We start from the raw sequence: 20,768 nt of genomic DNA on the forward strand, positions 1-20,768 counted from the left end.
AATGACATTTTCCACTGCTGCCACACAAAAGATCAGCCCTCAGACTTAGAAATGCACTGTTTGAGGCACAGTTTCTTTGTGCCATCAGAGGTGTGCATTAGCAAGTCATGGTCTGTAGCATCGTCTAGGATCCTGTGGGTCAAGCAGAGAGAGGGGAGTTTAATTTCAAGAGCTTGAACTAGTTTCATATCCCAGGTCCACCACTGGGATGGTGGATGACATTCAGCAAGTTATTGAACCTCTTTGAACTTCAGTATCCTCATGTTTAAAATGAAGGATCACTATAGTACCCATCTCTTAGGTTCCTTAGGTGAGGATTAAATTGGCTAATCAATTAGACTGGGGCCTGGTTTATAGTAAGTCCTCAATAAGTGCTAGCTACTGTTATTACAACTCTGAGGGTAGTTAGAACGGTTTCGGTCAAAAATTGTAAGGGAATAAGAAAAATAATTTTTAAAGGAGCGGTGGGTACTCAGAAAGACTTTTCTGGGATTGGAAAACCTCTTGAACTTCCAACAATCAGTAATCTTTTATGGGCCTATTGTAGCTTTTTGCCCCTGTAGCTTTACATCCAATGGCTATCTTAATTACCCCTACATTTTTAACTGTTACTTATTTTTAAAAAATTTTCCCAAGTTTTGTCTCTACTCAATAACTTTTATAGCTTTGTTGAGATATAATTGATATACAGTAAACTCAGTACACAATTTGATTAGTTTTGATATAAATATGAAACCACCACCAAAATCAAGATAATGAACATGTATATCACCAGGAAAGTTTCATGTTCCCTTTGGTTATCTCTCCATCCTACCCCTTCTGGTCCCTCCTGGCCCCTCACAACGCTCTACCCCTATTCCTAGGCAAAACCAGTCTACTAGAATTTTATATAAATGGACTCATATAGTAGGTTTGCTATTTGTCTGGTTTCTTTCACCCAACATAATTATCATCCATTTTGATGTGTGTACAAATAGTTCATTTCTTTTTATTGCTGCGTACTCCACTATTATCTTCTTTGTTCACTCTTTACCCCGTCTTGCTTAACTGGCCATGGTATGGAGTAAAGATCAATTTTAAATATTTAAAAATATTTATTGATTAAATATCTGTGTTTCCTGTCCCCCCCCCATTTCATTGTTATTCAGTATACACAATAAAGAATATACAGCAATTGTAGGTTCCCTGAGAACAACACCCATTTACATTCCATATGCATATTTTTACAGTGGTGTCTATAAGCAATGTTACTATTTATTTATTTGAATGTTGAGATTAAAATTTTCTCCTGTCTCATTGGCTTTCAGTATAAAGAAAGCACCCTTCCATTAGCCTAACCAATGAATTGACTGAAATTCAATTATATAAATATTTGCACATAGTTTTCATTTTCATGGTGAAATATTTATTCTGTTAATGTTACAGTTTTTTTTTTTTTTTTTAAAATGTGGACAGTATGTTCTCAATTCCCTCGCAGCTGGAGCATAACATGAAATAAACTAAAAAACTGATACAGCAAAAGTAATACATGTGTAAGATAATAAGAGACCATTTGGGAGGCAAGTCCATTTTTGTAATGACTTTTTGCCAACATCATAGTATCTCTCAACTATTGACATTCCTGCATCTGGGAAGGAAGAAGATAAAAATTCCCATTCAAAATGCCCGTTCAAGTTTGGTGAAAGATTTAATTTCTTCATCTATCACAGTGTCACCAGCCCTATGAATACTATAGATCATGCCTCAGTGCAGGAAGTACGGGGACTTGGCAGTGTAGAGGGCAGTATTTAGCCAGAGGGAATCATAAAGAAGCCAGAGAAAACAAACGTTACCCCTTCTGCACCACAAACTTGTGTTCTGGGCAATTGTCCTGAGTGCACTGTGCCCGAGAAGCCTGGGAATGCAGGAATTGAAAAACTGAGCCCGTAATGGAGATGTATATACTGACCTTAAAGATGCTACAAAGATTCTAGTAGCAGATAGATTTTTATGGAGAACAATAAAAAGTAAGTGCAGTTTCTATACTGGAAGGTAACTTGGAGATTATTTGGTCCACACTTTTATGTTGCAGGTGACTTGCCCAAGGTCAAACAATAACTCACTGGCAGAAATAGGACTAGACCTGGTATTTATGAACCACACACTTTTGCCCTCTCCACGTTGCTACTTCTGTTCTGTTGGCGCTGATCTGTTGGGGTAGGGTGCTGCAGTATATGGTTTGTTCTTGTTGAGCTGCCCCATGTAAAGGTCTCTGTTGCCTGGGACATGATGTCCTTGGGGAGCTGTTCTTCTGGAGCAGGGTGTCGTGTTTGGGGTGAGTTTACTTTGCTGAATGGAGAATTGTGCTTGCTTGAGCCTACCAGCCAGCTATGTGACAGAAAGGCCACAACAAGATGCAACACTTGCTTAATGGATAAACTCATGGTTTTGATTGTCAAATGACCTATCCTCAAGTAGTCTGGTAAAATCTTTCTACTCAGGAAGGCCATAATTTTTTTAAAGTGTTTTTTTATTTTATTTTATTGAATTTTAGAGAGAGAGGAAGGGGATACACACACACACACACATATGTATATACATAAATACATATATATACACACACACACATATATACATATATACACACACACATACATATATATACACACACATATATATATACACATACATATATATATATACACACACATATATATATATTTGTTGTTGTTCTACTTATTGGTTGATTTTTTTATGTTCCCTGACTGGGGATTGAACATGCAACCTTGGCATATCGGGACGATGCTCTAACCAACTAAGCTACCCAGCCAGGGCCTAGGGAGGCCATGCTTTTAATTTTTTGTTTTTTAATCCTCACCTGAGGATATTTTTTCCATTGCTTTTTAGATAGAGTAGAAGGGAGGGAGCGAGGGGGGTAGAGAGAGAGAGAGAAAGAGAGAGAGAAACATCGATGTAAAAGAGACATATCAATTGGCTGCCTCCCACATGACCCCCACCGGGGCCAGGGATCAAACCTGCAACCCAGGTACATGCCCTTGACCAGATATCAGACCTGTGACCCTTTGGTCTGAGGCCCTATACTCTAACCGCTGAGCCAAACCAGCCAGGGCCATACTTTTAATTCTTGTAAGAGCTTGTCCTGTTTTCAGGTTCCCCTTCCCTAGTCTTGACATCTGGGTCTAGTGCTGTCTTGCATTTGTCTGTGAAGTTTGTCCCACCTCTAAGACATCTTATACACAGGGATTCTCAGTGGCGGTGAGGGGGCAACAAATGAAGACCATCCTCTTTCACGGAAATCACTGATTTGGTCCAACCCCTTTATTTTTCATATCTGAAAATGGAGATCAGAAGTCTCCATTGTCTCAAGTCTTGTAGTAAAGCATGTGTCTTAGTCAGTTTGAGCTGCTATAACAAAACACCATAAACTGGGTGGCTTATCAGTAGTACACATTTATTTCTCACAATTCTGGAGACTGGAAGTCCAAGGTCATGGTGTCAGCATGTTTGGGTACTGGTGAGAGCCCTCTTCTGGGTCGTGGACAGGGAACATTACTTTGTATCTCACATGGTGAAAAAAGAGCTAGCTAGCCCTCTGTCCTCTTCTTTTAAGGATACTAATCCCACTCATGGGGGCTCCACCCTCATGACATAATTAGATCCCCAAAACTCTACCTCCACTCATCATCACATTGGGTCTAGAATTTCACCAAATACATTTTGAGGGGACATAGTCCACAACAGATGAAAACTCAATCTCTTGTTCTGCACAGGATTACGTATAGCAAATCTCTCTGAAACACTCACTGTTCATGCCTCATTAGAATCGGTGATGATGCCTAACATATGTTGAGCAGCTGCAGTACCTAATAGGGGCAGGGTTGGGCCAGAAGAATTTATTGGGAGAGGGTGTCTCATAAAATGAACAACTGCATGTGAGTATAACTGTGACACTGCAGACTGTGTACTGGAAAACCTTCTATGGAGGTACATCCACCGTCTGTCTATATCTTAACTGATATAGGAAAAAGATTGGGTTATTGGTCTCACAACCAAAGGCAAACAGAGCAATTCAGTTTCTTTCCAAGAGACTAGGTATTACTCTGATCCTCTCCAATCCAAATTAGACTGCCTTTCTTTATGTTCTAACAGCATATTATTTGTATCTCTGTTTAGCAGGTGAGTCATTTCAGTCTTCATCATGTTAGTGGTTCCCATGTTGATAATGTGAAGATGTACAAAGAGGTGTCACAGGGACCCCATTCCCCAGCTAGGGAAGCACTTAATAAATCTTTGGAGTATAAGAAAAATATTATTTGATACCCTTGAAGGTAATAATAAACCCATACATTTAAAAAAATATATGTTTTCATTGATTTCAGAGGGAGGAAGGGAGAAGGAGAGAGAGATAGAAACATCGATCAGCTGCCTTCTGCTCATCCCCTGCTGGGGATCAAGCCTGCAACCTGGGCATGTGCCCTGACTGGGAATTGAACTGGCCACCTCCTGGTGCATGGGAAGACGCTCAACCAACTGAGCCACACTGGCCTCAAATAATTTAGTAAGATAATTTTGTTCATAGTCTTGATAGTTCTGCTAATAGTATCTGAGATTATCCCCATTTATCAGAGTGAGAAATTGAAGTGAAGAAGGGGTAGTGACCTGCACTGGAAGGATTAGGAATAAGAAAGAGACATCTTCTCATTTAGCCTGCTCTGTGCACATGAGACCAGGACACAGAGATCCTGGTTTTCATTTCAGAGAATAACAGAGAACAACATTTGGGGGGAAGAACTCATGACTTTTAAAGTTAGTTGTGCCCTAAAACTTACTATTTTCAGTAAAATTATTTAATGTGGAAGGAATGTGGTCAAGAATATAGGAACATGTCATTTGTAATGTGCAGCATCCGAAGGCACTTTCTTTTGTGAAACATTCTTGAGAAAGATAATTTTAGAAGTTGGCTACACAGTTCCTACCTTAACCCTGTTCTGTCTTCCAGGACCATAACATAGAGTGCTCCACTGATTTGTACACATAAAAAACATTACCATAACAGAGGACTTCACTGATTTATACAAATAAAAAACATTACCATCCAGATTTAAAAACATATGTTATCATCCTCATGTGCACGAAGAAAATCTCACCAGGCAGCTTTCGTTGGAAGATACGTATCTAGTCTCTTGGTGCTTTGCATTTGTTGTTTTAGGCACACTGATGATAAAAGGGATTTTTAATCTTTTCTTCTTATTTTTCACATTTCAGGAATCAATGTTTCTCAAATATGGTTTAGCTGAAATAAAGATTTACATTTGTGAAGGTGAGGAAGCATTGAAACTTAGGTATACGGGTGGGTATTGTTGCATCATTGGACCAATTGTGTTTTTGAAGTTCTTTGGAAATGAAAGTGCTGGGAACTTTCCCCTATTAATTGTTCGTTGAATAGAATCGGTTCTTAGATTGTTAAAATATTCTTTTTTTTTTTATCCTCACCCGAGGACATTTTTCCATTTTTTGTTCAGGTAGAGTGGGAGGGAGAGAGAGGAACAGAGAGAGAGAGAAACATCGATGTGAAAGGAACACATCGAGTGGCTGCCACCGCACGACCAACCAGGGCCGGGGACAAACTGCAACCGAGGTACGTGCCCTTAGCGGGAACCGAACCTGGGTCTCTCCAGACCGCAGGCCGATGCTCTAACCGCTGAGCAAAACTGGCCAGGGCTGTTAAAATATTCTTGATCTCAGTGTCCTCATTTTCCTTTTTCTCTTTTTAAAATATGTTCATTTATTTATTTATTTTTTAGAGAGAGAGAGTAAGGGAGAGAGAGATAGAAATATTGATGTGAGAAAGAAAAATCAATCGGCTGCCTCCTGCATGCCCCCTACTGGAGATCAAGCCCACAACCCAGGCATGTGCCCCAATCAGGAATTGAACCGGGACCTCTCAGTCCATGGACGATGCTCAGTTCACTGAGCCACACCAACCTGGCCAGTGTCCTCATTTTCAACTGCTCTTTTTAGTTGTTGATTTTTGGTAGTCTTCTTTCGCATGATGGGAAGCTGATTTATTTATGGAGCACTGCTAATTGATGTATGTGAAACTCGATTACTATGGAGTGGAGTGGGGCAGACATCCTGGCCTTTAGAATCCCAACTGGGACATTTCCAAAACCCAAGTATGTGATGTTTCCATGGACGTTCTCCCGGCCACTCTCACGCACATCTTGCTTTCTTTTGTCCACTTGTTCCTATAACTAAAACTCGTGAAGCCACCACAGAAGTTCTTCTTTAATCCTCACTCTCTGTGCCAAACTCTCCAGAACACACTGGGCATCAGATGACAGGGAAGGGACCTTAGATCTGGATACAAATATTTAGCCTGAGGGAATGTTATTGAGAACTGTTTCCTGAATTGGACAAAGCAAGGTACTATATCCACTCTGTGTCTCTGCAGTTGCTTCCCTGGATTTAGCTTTCATTTCTTAGCAGATTTTTTTTTTTTAATCCTCACCCAAGGATATTTTTTCTAAATATCTTCAGATAGAGTGGGAGGGGAAAGGGGGGAGAGAGGCACACACACATATCAATTGGCTCCCTGTCACACGACCTCGACCAGGGCCAGGGGTGAATTGCAGCCGAGGTACATGCCCTTCTCTGGAATCGAACCTGTGACTCTTTGCTCCATGGGCCGATGCTCTAACCACTGAGCAAAACTGTCCAGGGCAGCAGATTCTTATTGTATATTCCTCTGATACTCAAGAAGACTTGTCCAAGAATGCTTTTGTCACTGTGATTTCTTATGAAGGATGAGGGATTCAGGATTTAGGAGATGGGGAGGGTCTGTGTTCCCACAGCCTCAATGGCAGTGTCTGCCAGGTTACCACTTTACTGCAGCCTGTACCAGCCTCTGTTAGAGAATCAGACTTGACGACTAGTACTTGCAGATAAGGCAGTGTTGCATAATAGAAAAAATATAAAGGCTTGCTTTCCTTTTTATTTTTAGAGCTTAGGTTTTGAAGTCAGAAAAATCCTGGTTTTACCATGTACTAGTTGGGAAGGTTTCCTAAAACCTATGAGCCTCATTTCCCCCATTTGTAAAATGGGAATATTAATGCATGTATCCACAGCATTGTTGGGGGTGTCAAATGAGTTCATATGTAATGCAGCTAGCAGTGTATGGAATGTTATAGGTGTGCAGTTCCTTCCCTTTCTTCTAATGGGGGATGTGTCCAGCTGAATGCACCCACTTCTCCTTAGCATACCTGTGGTCACTGTCCATAATTGTTCCTGATGTGAATTCTCCTCCCACCGTGATTGCTAAGGAAGTCTTGCCAGTCGTTCTGCCTTCCTGTCTCTTTCCTTTTCTATTACTAGCTTGAGATGACTGCCTTCTTGGGAACATGATGTATGTAACTGCTAAGGCAACACTGTACCTCCCAGAGCCAAGGATCAGAGTTTTAATAAGTTGTTTAGTAGGAAAAGAGGAAAGAGCTGAGCCATGGCTGCACTTCGGCATTCCTAGGACCAGACTTTTAGAGGCTGGAGGAATGTAAACTACGATGTGTAGATGAAAAAACTAAACATTTCAAGTTTCTGGAGTGAAAAGAACAAATTAGATTATTAATGATCATATAGAGGTAGGAGCTGACAGTCTACTTAGTTTCATTACAAAAACAAGAGTGGTTTTGAATAATGGGGATTTCCCCCCTTTTTATTTAGATGGCAAAGAAAATTTATTAAGGATATCAATAAAGACCATGTCAGTGACTTAGCCCCCAAAGCTGCCCCCTGCATGCTAAAAGAGAAGACAAGTTAAGTGGTTGAGAATTAGACTGTGAGATGGAAAGCCAAATTATAAACTCATTTCAACTCCTGGCCTGCAGGCTCTGGAGTAACATTTTTGTTGTCAGGGGTGGAAAACAACTCAGATCCGGGTCCATGTGATTATTCCACTTTGGCATTGCTGCCTCTCTGCCAACTGCAATTCCATTTAGACATAGATTAATTAGCCAGGAGAGAGGGATGTGGAGTTGTGAGAGCAAAGCCCCAAGAGGCAGGGCTGCAGCCTGTAGAGGGCACCACGGAGCCTGAGAGAACCCACTGGCCCAGTCCACTTGAGCATGAAACCCACAGTATGCTGGACAGTGTGTGGATCCAAATGGACTCCAAACTTCTACAGTGATACACCCCATTCTTCCACTGACTTTGTCCGTATCTCAGAGAAAACCTTCAAACTGAGGTGGAGGATGACACAAAAGAGTGGCGGGTTAGCGTTAGTCTTCAGAGGCTGTGCCCCCGAGAGAGGGGCTAGTGGATGCAGACCTGAACCGGTTAAGTGTCTCCTCTGGACGGGTCACCATTCCGCACCTTTCTAATTTTTGCACGTAAAACGGAAACAATAGTACTTTTTACTTTTTGCTATTACTTGAAGTACAAAGACAGGTGAGATAAAATCATGAAAACTCTTGGGAAAGACGACTCTGTTAATTAATTGAAGATAGCATTATTAACAGATTGAATAGGAGGGCTTAGTCCCTTTCCAGGATATTTTCCTTGCTTTTGCTTCCAGAGTGTTTTGCTTATCTCCTTCCCATCTGCTTTTATCTTCCATGACACATCTGTGTCCTCCAGTGGAGTTCCTTCCAGGCAGGCATGGTGTGGGGGCGCGTGGCTGCACCTCGCCTGCCTCGCTCTGCTGGGAAGACGGCGTGGGCCAGAGCGGCGGGGCAGGCGGCATTGGGGTTGCGCTCCCGCGGGGGGTGGAGGGGGCCGAGAGCACGCGCACCCTGCAGGGAGCTGAGCTCCTGGGCTGCAGCTGAGGGGGCAGCGGTGGCTGCTCTCGGGGTGGGCGGGGCGGGGCGGCGCTGCAGCGGTCCAGGGACCTGGGCGTTCCTGCCATCCTCCGGACTCTTTCCAAACGTGTGAACCCTTTTTCTCCCCCGGGGAAAACTTCCAGGCGGATTTGCTGGTTTTTAACATTTCATTACGTAGAACCATTAAAAAAAAAATTTGGTGGCGCTGGACATGGTCCTTTCAGAGGGGGGCAGCACTTCAACTCCTGGCCCCAACCTGGCAGCCCAGTGGCCTCAGTGCTGCTCCAGCCCGAAGCTGAGCGGCCGCCAGTTAGGACGCAGCGCGTGGGCAGCGGGCACCTTTCTTGCGAGGTTTGCTTTTTTTTTTTTGCTTCTTTATCAAGTAAATATGACTCCACTTTGGTTTTACACAAACTTCTTAATGGCTTTCACCATTTATTAAACCTTGATTATGGAGTTTTTTGTTTTTCAAACAAATGTTTTGTATTTTATCTGTTAAAATAGGGAAAGGAAAATACCATTGGGCTTTTCTGGGGTGATACTTTAGATGAATTGTATTTTAAATCCTAAATGATTTAAAATTTTACTATTTTGTAATACCAGCTATGTTTAAGGGATGGAAATTTACAGGGGCTACCTCCTATTTTTATTTTATTTCTTTGTATTTTAGAGTCCTTTCCATCTCAAGGAGAGAAGCCAAGGTATTTTTACCCAGTAGAGGAATGATGTAGTTCCATCCATAACATTCTTATACTTCCAGGTAAGTGACTGTTAATCATAAATTGCTTACGCAACAGGCTTTGTATGGTTTGACTTGAACTCAGCATTCTGGTATGTTTGAAATATGTTGATTTCATTTCACTTTCAATAGTTTGATTAGTAGCAAATTATACTTTAAGATATGAATACTTTTTGAAAGTAATAAAATTACTGGGCTGCTTTGAATCCTTTTATTCATTTTGTCAAGCCTGTAATCTACATGTGACTTGACCAACTTCTTTAGAATTTATCTCTTCCCAAAGTGGCGAATGACTTCAACCGATAATGTAGTTAGAAGAACTACATGATTCTTTTTAAAAACTTTTCACTTGAATAGGAAATTTGTTCTCTTTTTGGAAGCTGTGACAGAATATTAAGCTTTCTCAAATATTTAACCTATAATCAGATGGGCACCATAATTTTGACCATCCTGCAAAATAATTATTTAAATAAAATGGTTAAGGAAATTGAAGAATGAACTTCCTTTCTAACTTAGAACATCGTAGAGGTATACTTTCTGGAAGTCTTGGAGACTAGTACCCTGATGGATTATATGGTTGGTTTTAGTCTGGGGACAAATGTAAATCTCTGGAATGTTGTTTTAGTTCTGCTCTTGTAACCAGTAATTTTGTGTTTCTCTGCAATAAGATATTTTATTACATCTGGCAAAACTAAACTTTTAAAAAGAGAACCTTAGGGACATCATTAATGTTGAAATGCAACAGCATGAATTGGGAAGTTATAAATATGGTTCTTATCTTCAGCAGAGCAAACCTTTTTTAGTGTTCTTATATAGAAATTAGTCAATAGACATCATAATGAAAATACGTAAGCTGTGCTCAGTATATACATATCATCAAGAAAACCCCCCTTGCTCTTCCTCTCCATTTAACAAATTTCTATAGAGGTTTTGTTCGTGATTTTGTATTTTTTGTTTTTACTTTTGTTACACTGGTTAAGATTAAAGAGTGGAAATAAAAACATTTGATTTTGATTAACGAACTGCTTTGCACTAAAACAATAGAGTATGAGGAGGTTAAAAGGGATTGTGTCTGAGTTGTTAATAATAGAAAAATAAAAACAACCTTTGACCAAGAGTTAATAATACAAACAAATATAACCATAGAATAATTTTTCACAAATTCTTTCCTGAGTAGAAAGTCAAGTGGCTAAGAGGCCTGAATGATGTAGGATCAACTTGAGGGGCATATGGAAATGTTCCAATCTTAGGTCTTGTGACCTTTAATATTTTTGTGGACAACTTGGATGGTGTAGAAGAGAATAATGTCATTAGAACACAATGTAGACCATAATTATAAAAACCTTGAGATGACCGTATGAAAGAGCCAAAGTAAACTTTACAAAATAGAGAAGCAATCAAAAGCTGATTGAGGTCTACTTGGGTCAATGCAAAGTTCTAGGGTGTTTGTGCTCTGATACGAAGCTATTAGAGTAGCAAGACAGGGAATGATTGAGGGTGGGGGTGGGGCAAAAGGGCAGGGCCAGACATCTCGAGGTGGCTTTAGTGGTAGTCACAAGTGCTGTGGGTCCCTGGACAGAGACATGGGATGTTACCAGGGGGCCGAATCTCCAGCTGGGCAGTTTTAGCTTGGGAAGGTCAGTTTTCCAGGAATTACCCCTTATTGACTGAGTCCTTTAGAGACTCAGAGTGTGCACCTTCAGCAGACCTGCAAGAAACAAACGGTAAACTGGGAAAAGACTGACAGGATTGTTTCTCCCTCTGGTAGGCTGAACATTCATACCTGTGCGTGGTGGTCATGGAATGCAAGCAAGCAAGGAGAGGTTTGCTTGTTTGATTCACATATTTAGCAGCATTAGGCCATGAAAGGTTTGCAATATTCTGGTGTCCTACAGACATTCTTCACAGAGCTGGCTCCGGCACAGTTCCTTCTCTGAACTGCTGCTCACATGTTTACCCGAGGCTGCTGGTGTATTTCCTGTCTCTCCCTATCCTGAAGTGTGTGCACATTTCCCACACATCCTGAATTCCTGTCCTCCTATCAAGGGAAGGGTGTGCTGCTGTCTTACGACCTGTGCTCCTGGTCACCCCCTGTCCCTCCCCCACTCCCTGTGACTGCTGGAAGCTGTGTTGGTCTCCACACTCTTCTTTCTGCTTGGAATACTTCCTTCCTTCCCGGCCCAAGGAACGTTTTACTCATCCCTCAGCAGCCATCTGTGGAGCGTTCCTATCACAGGCATTTCCAACACTGAGACAGCTCCTGGCACCTGTGAGGCACTGAAGACAGGAATGAATGGGTGAGTGAGCGAGTTAGTGGAAAAGTGAATAGAGGGATGTCCTAGACCTGAAGGTGCCTCCTCTTTGTCCCCTAACCCTTCTGTCTTGGCACATGTCGCCGCATTATAATGGCTGTTTGCACAATGGTCTCCTGGACTTATGACTGTATTTGCACTTAAAATCTGATTGAGAATTACCCGTGTCCTCACCTGTTTTACCTCAACAAATAGGATCTTATTGCTCATCCAGAAATGTTTGTATGACACTTAAAATTTTGTTTTTATGATTAAGAGCAGACATGTTTGCTCTGTCACAGGCAGAGGGCATGACAGACTCCAGGATTTGATTTGATTGCTCATAACGAGCCAGCTACTTCAGTCATTTTTTTTTTTTCCTATCACACTGATGGACCTTTCATATGGGAAATTGTGACTCTAAAGCTGTAAATTACACTCTGGTTCTTGAAAGAGCACAATTATAAAATGTTTAGCTGATACGTAGGACGTGCACTTTTCACTCCGAGCTCCTGACCCAACCAGGGGGTAACAGCTCTCCTGGAGACTTCCAAGCGGAACTCGAATCTGGTTAGCCTGGGGATGTGATTGGTCGGAAGGGAAGGCAAGGACCTGCTGGGGCTGCGTGTGACACTTTGAGAGAAAAGAGGGGATGAAAATTAGAGATGGAGGGTGGACCAAAGAGATAATTCTAACCTTCCGGAGACTTGCAGCTCAGTTGTAACTTTGGTTTTTATGTCATTACAAACGACCACCAGAAGAAACAACATTCAATCCAAGTTGATAGTTTAATTTTTTTTTCTGAAGTGCTTAAAAAATATATGGTAATTTGAAATAATAGTTAATGTTTATGTTTAAGTGTATTAATAAAGAGTTGCATATTTTCAACTCAGCAAACAAAAATTGAGACTTACTATGTGTTAGACTTTGAATGCCCTTGTGATTACCCAGTGCCAGTCCTTGGATTGGAATCCGGTGTCTGGCAAAGGTGTCCGTCATCTGCAGAGGACAGAAAAATATGGTGATGTTTTCAAAGAGTTAATATTCACTTTAAAGGAATAACCTTTACCTTGAAGTTCTGGTCTTTTTTTCTTATGTATTAAAATTGAAAATGTCTATTTTTTTTTTAGAATATAATGATAGTTAATATTTAAAATTCTATTTGTTGGCAAATTAAAATGTTGGATATCATTTAATAGGATTCTTGGTTCCAGGAAGCAGAAATCGATTAGGTTAACTTAAACAGGAAGGGAATCTATTGGGAGAATTTCCCACAGAAATGATGGGAGAACCAGCATCTCATGTACAGTATAATAAAAACCTAAAGCCAGAGTTACTTGTATCATTGAATGTGTCTTCTAAGTCTATAAAACATGTCAGTAGCCTACCTTGTCCCTAGCCTGTGAGATATATGGCCAGGAATAGAGGTCTTGATTGGGGAAAAAGGGTTAAATTAAAATTAAATTAAGAATCATCATGTGATTTATAACATGTGACTCTTATGATAATTTATTGCAGCAAAGCAAAATAAAATACTTACCTATGGCCTTGTCCTAATTTGGGTTATGACCTGAAGTTGGAGTGAGACTGTTCCTGGGTGCAGCGGAGTTGATTCCACTGGGCTGGTTGCGTTGTTTTTGTGTTACAGGATCACCTAACTTTTCTTCCCCTAAAGTCCTTACTGTGTGTTTTGGTCTCAGTGATATTGTTTATCTCACTGGAATTTGATACAAAGCATCTTACTCTTATTTTTAGTACTTAGAAAGCCATGTTATGAAAATCAGATGTGACCTGACTTATCTTCATCATTTGACCACTGTCCTTGAAATTCACTTCTCTTGGCATATATAATGTGACAAAAGCTCTTTGAGTTTTTTCTCCTCATTCTCTGGATGATCCAGCATAGTCCCCTTTCCTACCCCTTAGATACTGATGCTCCCTTAGCATTCCATGCTCCTGTCCTCTCATTCTGTATCAACTATGAAGTTTCTTCTGGTCTAAACGGGGAACTTTCATCCATTGACTGCTGACTTCCACATGTATTCCCCCAGCTCACTCTGCTCTCCTTGTCACGGACTGCTGGCCATCACTGCACATCCCACCAGCAGCCTCCACTCATGCCCCAGCCAAGCTCTCACCTCAGTCACCAGCACAGTCCTCTTCCTTCCAACCAGTTCCTTCACCATGCTTATGTGGTCTGTCATCAAGTGCCGCCTTCCTGCCCACCCCTTCTTCTCAAATTTGCTCACCTCGCATCTTTGCTGTTTCAGAGTTAACTCAAGCCCTTATTTATCACTTTTCACTTGGACTCCTGCCATGCTCTCCTTAACTCGTCTCCCTGCCTTCATTACCCTCCATTCTGTTGTAACTTGGACCTTTCTAAAGTGCATCTTTGCTCATGTTTCTTCTAGTTCAGAATCTCTTAGTGGCATCCAAGCACCTCTAGAGTAACCTGTGCTGTGGTGTGCCAACCGTACTGAACCTATGTGATCTCCAGCGTGACCCTCTCTCCCTGGGGCCAGGGCCTTTGCTGTTTCCTCTCCCTGGGATTTCCTTCCAAGCTCATTGGCTGGGCCAGTTCCTACTCATTCTCAAAGACTTGGCTTAGGTAGTCCCTTCTTCCTGGCCTCCTTGTCCCTGAGCTGACTTCCTTGGTTAACTTCTCCATGATGGCATTTACTAAGTGGTATTGTTGCCATTTGATTTTCTTTCTTTCTTTCTTTCTTTCTTTCTTTCTTTCTTTCTTTCTTTCTTTCTTTCTTTCTTTCTTTCTTTCTTTCTTTCTTTCTTTCTAACTAGCCTGTGATTTCTTGAGGGCACTGGACTCTATCGGGACAACTTTATGTCCTCAGCACCTAGCACAATGCCTGGCACATAGTTGAGCACATACTATGTGCCAGGCATTGTGCTAGGTGCTGAGGATGTAAATGTTTACAGAATAAATGATTAATGGGTGAGTGTGAGTGAGTCGTAAATGGAACCTCCTGCTGTTTTGATAAGGAAGGTGGTGAATGTCTGGGAAAGGATATAAGCCTTCCATTAATTTCAAACAGTATCTTTCTTCTAATCTTTTTTCCTGGTCTAGACCTCCCCGCTCAAGGAAGGTCTCTAAATTTTTCCTGAATAAAATCATGGGAAAAAGTTAAGACAAAAAAGTACATGAGTGAAAGAAAAATAACTAATTTTGAGGAAGAGTCAAAGGTACATCAGAGAAATAGCTTCTTGGTTACCCTGTGTACCACACTTCTGATTTCAAGTTATCAACGGTCTCATTTTGGTTTGGGGAACAAAACAAAAGTGCTTGCAACAATACAGATAAATTTTAAAAATTTATATTCAGCCTGGCTAATTTGGCTCAGTAGTTAGAGCATCAGTCCTTAGACTACAGGGTCGTAGGATTGATTCCTGGTCAAGGGCACTTACCTGGGTTGCAGGTTCTATCCCTGGCCCAGTTGGGGTTGTGTGGGAGGTAACCAATCGATGTTTCTCTCCCTCTCTGTCTCCCTCCTTTCCACCCTCCCTCCCTTCTACTCTATCTATAAATCAGTGGAAAAATAGCCTTGGGTGAGGATTAACAACAACAACAATAATGTTTATATTCGAAGTATAAAATGAAAAACAAAAGGACAAAACCACCAGTGTGATAACTTGCAGTCTACACTTGGTGCCTTCCTAAGGTGTATTCAGGTAGTTTTCTTCCCTGTAAAGCAGACTGAAGGTGTTATCCAGGTGTTCCCTTTCTACTGACTTTCTTCCTTAAATTAGGGATCCACGTGGTGATGACCATGGCTCTTCTCCCCTCTTGTTATTGGGCTGTTTGGTGTTGGGGTCATTGCTTGAGTGTTTCTGGAGGAGAGGCAGTTTGGTTCCGTAGGGCTCTAGACTCAGGATTGGAACCTCAGCACCGTTTCTCATTAGCAAAGTGAGTCAGTACAGGTCACCGATTCCCTCTGCCCTTCACTTTCTGCATCTGGAAAGTGGAACAAATGGCGTTTTTTAGAGTTGTAAGGATTGAGAGTGTTTACAAAGTACCTGGCACATAGTAGGTATGCAGTAAATTGTTATCAATATTAACTAACATTATATACATTTTTACATTATTCTAAGATGGAAAAAAAAATCTGTTTACTGCTCCCTCCCTTTTTCTTTCCTATCTTACATAATTGAAATAATTCAGTTTTGTATTGAGTAATTAATTAATTAGTTAATTGAATATCAACCAACAGCCAGCCTTTCAAGTTGCTGGAGATTCAGGGGGGAACGTGACACCCTTGCTCTCAAGGAGCCCATAGTGTGGTCCATGAGCCACTGCAGCTGAGTCTTCTGGGAAGCTGGGGAGCATTCCAGACCCCTCCCATATTTGAACCCCCCAGAAAGGTGGCAGTGGCCAATACAGTGTGGGAAGCTGATGACCTCACGGTCCTGATTGCTCTACAAGGCCACACAGCTGTCGCTGCCATGTGACTGCTCAGGGTGTCTAGGAGCTGATCTCTTTTTCCAAACATCTGCTCTTTGAAAAAGAGACTTTCCTATTCCTGCCGTATTTTGGAGCTTGACCAAAAGGTTTAGGTTAGAGGTTTAACGTTCTCAGGTCATGATGCCATTAGTGTCTCATTAATTTTTCCAGTGCCCCTTGACTAAAAGAAATGGCTAACAGTTTTTTTTTTATTAAGTAGTTAGGACCAGTAGTTTATGCGTGTCCTAACAACTTAGTGGCTGTTTGGGGAAAAAAAACAAAAAACAATGGGATACATGGAAAGAAAAATCCTTTTATCTCGTGCATAAGCCTGATTGGTTAATAATGGGGTGTGTCCGTGTCCTTGGCACTGCGCAGCTTCTAGAACTTTGCAGTCAGATTGCACACCGCCCGTTCGCTTTGTGCGGCAATTGCTTTTTATCACAGTAACTGCTGAAAATGTAGTTTCGCAAAGCTGTGATATCATCAGAAGGAATGTAGCTCAATCTAATGTTGACATGTGAACTACCTTGAGCTAGGCGTTTGCGTGATGTCCAACAGATGTCTGGTATCACAGTTCTTTGCTTGAAAACCTAAAATATTTGGAATTACACTGTGAACTCCCTGTGGTGTCCTGGGGTGCCTCACTGCATAGTTTGAGAACTATCGATTTAGGTATAAGGATCTTTCTGGGGATGTTTTGTAATCCTGCGGTATAACCTTCTGCCACCCAAATATATGCCTTAAGGTCAGGTTAGAGGTTAAATAACTGTAAGGAGTGACATTTTAATTTCATCCTATGGACAGGAGGCAGAGATGACATTTCCACTTAATTGGCAAAAGATGAAAATTCCTTCTTCCATTTATAATACATGTCAGGGAGAGAGGCCTGATTTTTACCTCTCAGTCGGCAGTGCATTCATTGCACCCTGCTTACCAGTGAATAAAAGATTCACTGTTTAACTACATTGTTTATTCGATAAGATTTTTTTTTTTTTTACTTCAGTTTTTGGTTTGGCTTACTTATTCTCCCCATAAGTTGCTTATTTTCCATGGATTGATAATTGGCTTGTAATATATTTTAGCATTATCTCCTTCAGAGTTTGGAAGCATGCTCTCAATCTTCTCAAAACCAGGGTTGTAATAAGGTTTATATCTTTGTGTAAGAAGATACAATAGCTGTGCAAATTAGCTTGATCGGAGTGGAAATTAGATCTGGGTGACATCATAATTTTAATTTTTATGAGCTTCAGCTGTGAAAAGACTTTCCTGAGAGGAATCAGGGGATATTTTAAGAGTCTAGGTAGTTTTAGAACATTAACTAGCAGTGACCTTCTCTACCCAGTCTGAGGGTCTCAGAGAAGACGACCTTGGCAGAGAGCTTTCCTCAATGGCACCATCACTGCCTGATCTGGCCTACTTTCAAATGAATGGAAACCAGGGAGCATGTCACCTTAGATTATCCTTAAAAGAATGGAATGGCATGATGTCCTGGAAAGGGTCCCAAACTGGGTGTGGCAGATCTTGGTCCTGCTCCCCAATCAGCTCTCACAAGCTCCGTGACCTGGGCTTGTCTGTGACATGCAGGATGCTCAGCATTGCTGGGCCTCCTCAGCCATCATGTCAACCAGAATGTCCCCCCTCCCATATATTTCCAAACACCCCTAGACTGCTATGCTAGAGTCAGACTCGAATCCAATCCTCGTTTAACAGCTGAGGAAACTGAGGCTCAGAGAAGTAAAGGGACCATCTAAGGTCAGACCTACAAGCACAGCTAGGATCTAGGCCCCCTGCCCGCCTGCCTGGAATTCATGCCATGCACAGAGCTGCCAAAGGCATTTCTTTCATCTCTGACAATAAAAAATTCTGGGGATCCAAGGGGGATGGGAGTTATAATCATGAATAAACCTTGAAAGAAAATGGAAATGAGAAAATCCAGTTAGCTTGCTAAAATTTGGGATTCCTAGATCTAGAATGAAAGCTGCATGAGGGCAAGGGTTTTTATCTCTCATTCACGGCTGTGTTTCTGACTCCTAGAAGGCTGCTGGTGCATAGGAGACATTCAGCAAATGTGTTGATTGAGTTTCTGGATGCACAGAATTCTGGTTGGATATGAGTTACTGGATTCTTTTAAAGTTTGCTTAGCCGAACTTTGTTTCATGTTACTATGCATCAGATACTGATCTACAGAAGAAATAATGTCTGTGATGGATTCTCACGGTCTAGACTGTGATATTGAGGGTGGTATTATGATAGTAATATCTTTGTCATCACCAACTGAATACCATGTGTGGCTTTGTTGTTGTGTATTTGAAATACTGGTCACAAAAGAGAGTACAAGTATGTAACTGATCATAGCTGGATGTCTATTGCTTGTGTTGAGAGTTTAAATTTCTGACTCTGAAGGTAGGGAAAACAGAAAAGAAAGCCATGCCTTTGATAACTGTGGCATTATCTGACCCCAAATTGGAAGGTATCTCTCTTTTATAAGTCTCTCTTGCAATGCAGAGGCATTTATGCCCTTAGCTTCAGCGCCTGGTAACAGCATATGGGGCTTCTATTGCATCATCTTTACGGGAGCAGGTTTGCTGAGAAAGTGAATATACTTGGCAACTTGACTACAAGAAATTGGGTGATAAGTACACAGTCTCGTTTCTATTCACAAGTTTATAGTTTTTATTTTTCCTTGTGTTCGGACCAAGTTAGAAAAGTGTTGAGTTGTCTAGAGTTGCATCCTGGGGGGGGGGGGGGGAGTGGGAAATGGGGAACTCATCACCTGATTCTAAACTCATCTCCAAGTGGAGTTAGTTTTCAGCTACGGTGCCTCCTTGCACCCCAGCCCTGAGAGTGAGGGCAGACATGGTTTGAAGCGAGTGTTTTCACTTAAGGAAACTCCTGGAGACTACTCATGGAGGACAGTTGCATCTGACCAGTGGTTCCCAAAGTGTTTGCCAGAGATGACAAGTGCTGTGGGTTGCTCTTCTCAGGAGGTTTTGTGATCAGGTAAGTTGGGAAAAGGTACTCTGTCTTGTGGGGTACGAGGCACTCTGGCCTATTACAGGTCTGGGAGTTCTAAAGTAATTTTAGGTTTCACCCCATGATTCCCAGCTTTCTTCTTCACAAGATCCTTTTCCAGCATGCCATTTCATAGCCCTTTGAAGAACAGTGTACCGCCAGCCAGCCTTTGAAAAGCTCTGCCCACAATAGGAAACCTGATTCTGAGTTGGATTTGTATCTACTGGTAGTCTTAGATGAAGCCACGGTTTCTCAACCCTTGATTTGGGGCTTTCAAAAAATACAAATGGCCAAACCCATCCCCAGAGTTTCTGATTCTGTGCGTCTTTTGGTGGTGCCAAGTTATCTACAGTTTTGAAAAGCTCTGTCAATGGTCTTCTGTGTTCTAGAGGTTGAAAATCCTTCCACTTGGAAAAGGTTTCAAAGTTTCATCGCTTTTCTCTAAGGTTGTGGTAGGTGTCTCCACTTCATAATTCTTTTTGATGTCCAGCATGTTTCCTAAAGGGTATTGGTTTGATGTTGACAGAAAACTGATGTGACGTTCTGGCTCAGAGAGCTCAGCCTCTGGACCTCTCCCAGGGTTGCACGCCTGGGCCTGGCACCGTTCCTTTGCGAATGTGAACCCGGACAGGCGAAGGAAGTAGTAAAGAGGAGGATCACTGGGTGCTCTCGGACCTGGAGCTCTGATTTGTCAGTAAGCTGATGATTTGGTAACGTGGACGTGGACCTGATGTTCTCTTGGCTAAATGTTCTGCTATGGTTCTTCTCATCTTACACCTCATGGCCTAATGTCTTCTAAAGTTTCTGTTCCTCCCCATCATACCATGAGAGGCCAGGCAGGAAATAGCTCAGTAAGATTAGTGGTTTTAGAGTAACCACTCAGGGAATTAATATAGGAACAGAGAAGTGGTATAGTGTAGCCACAGGCTGCTTGGGTGGATTTTTCTAAGAAAGGGCCCAGGTGAGAACATAGGGCACTGAAAATAAGTCAGAATCTACTCAATCTACCTATGCTGCAAAGGCTGTGTGATACCTGTGGAAAAGGCCCCCTAGCTAAATGTTTAATCAGAAGCAGGAACATCAAGCTTGTCCTCATGTGGTTGATGAGATGCCTTGATGAGGTTCCTTTGTGCCTTTTCCTTCTTCATTTACATGTGGTCACTGGTCTTGCCACAGAAATTATACCAGTAGTTACAAACGAGTGTAAACTCAAGTGGAAAGCAGCCTCCTTCCTGTTGATTTATGGTTGGAGGAGAGAACATTTACCGGCTTGTGTTCTCTTTGTGGTGCTCTGAAGTGATTTGCGTAAAAATGGACCAGGAGAAAAGAACTGGGAACCAATTTCTGCATAGTGTTCCATGCACGGTGTAATTTATTTTACATATATAATTCCTTTATTTATTCCCTACAACAGCTGTGGGAAGTACTCCTTATTCGTTCTTTAAATAAAGATG

General features: G+C 41.6%; 1 protein-coding gene across 1 annotated transcript in view; it reads left to right on the plus strand.

The window, feature by feature from the left end:
* LOC118622545 (chondroitin sulfate N-acetylgalactosaminyltransferase 1) overlaps nucleotides 1-20,768 on the plus strand; it is a 227,385-nt gene that overhangs the window by 37,344 nt on the left and 169,273 nt on the right. Inside the window, exons 2-3 of the mRNA XM_036249924.1 lie at nucleotides 5,000-5,320; nucleotides 9,484-9,573. The gene's annotated coding sequence lies outside the window, so the exon portion shown is untranslated. The remainder of the gene's footprint in view (nucleotides 1-4,999; nucleotides 5,321-9,483; nucleotides 9,574-20,768) is intronic.

This window comes from Molossus molossus, unplaced genomic scaffold (genome assembly GCF_014108415.1).
Source record: "Molossus molossus isolate mMolMol1 unplaced genomic scaffold, mMolMol1.p scaffold_m16_p_9, whole genome shotgun sequence".
Taxonomy (NCBI): Eukaryota; Metazoa; Chordata; class Mammalia; order Chiroptera; family Molossidae; genus Molossus; species Molossus molossus.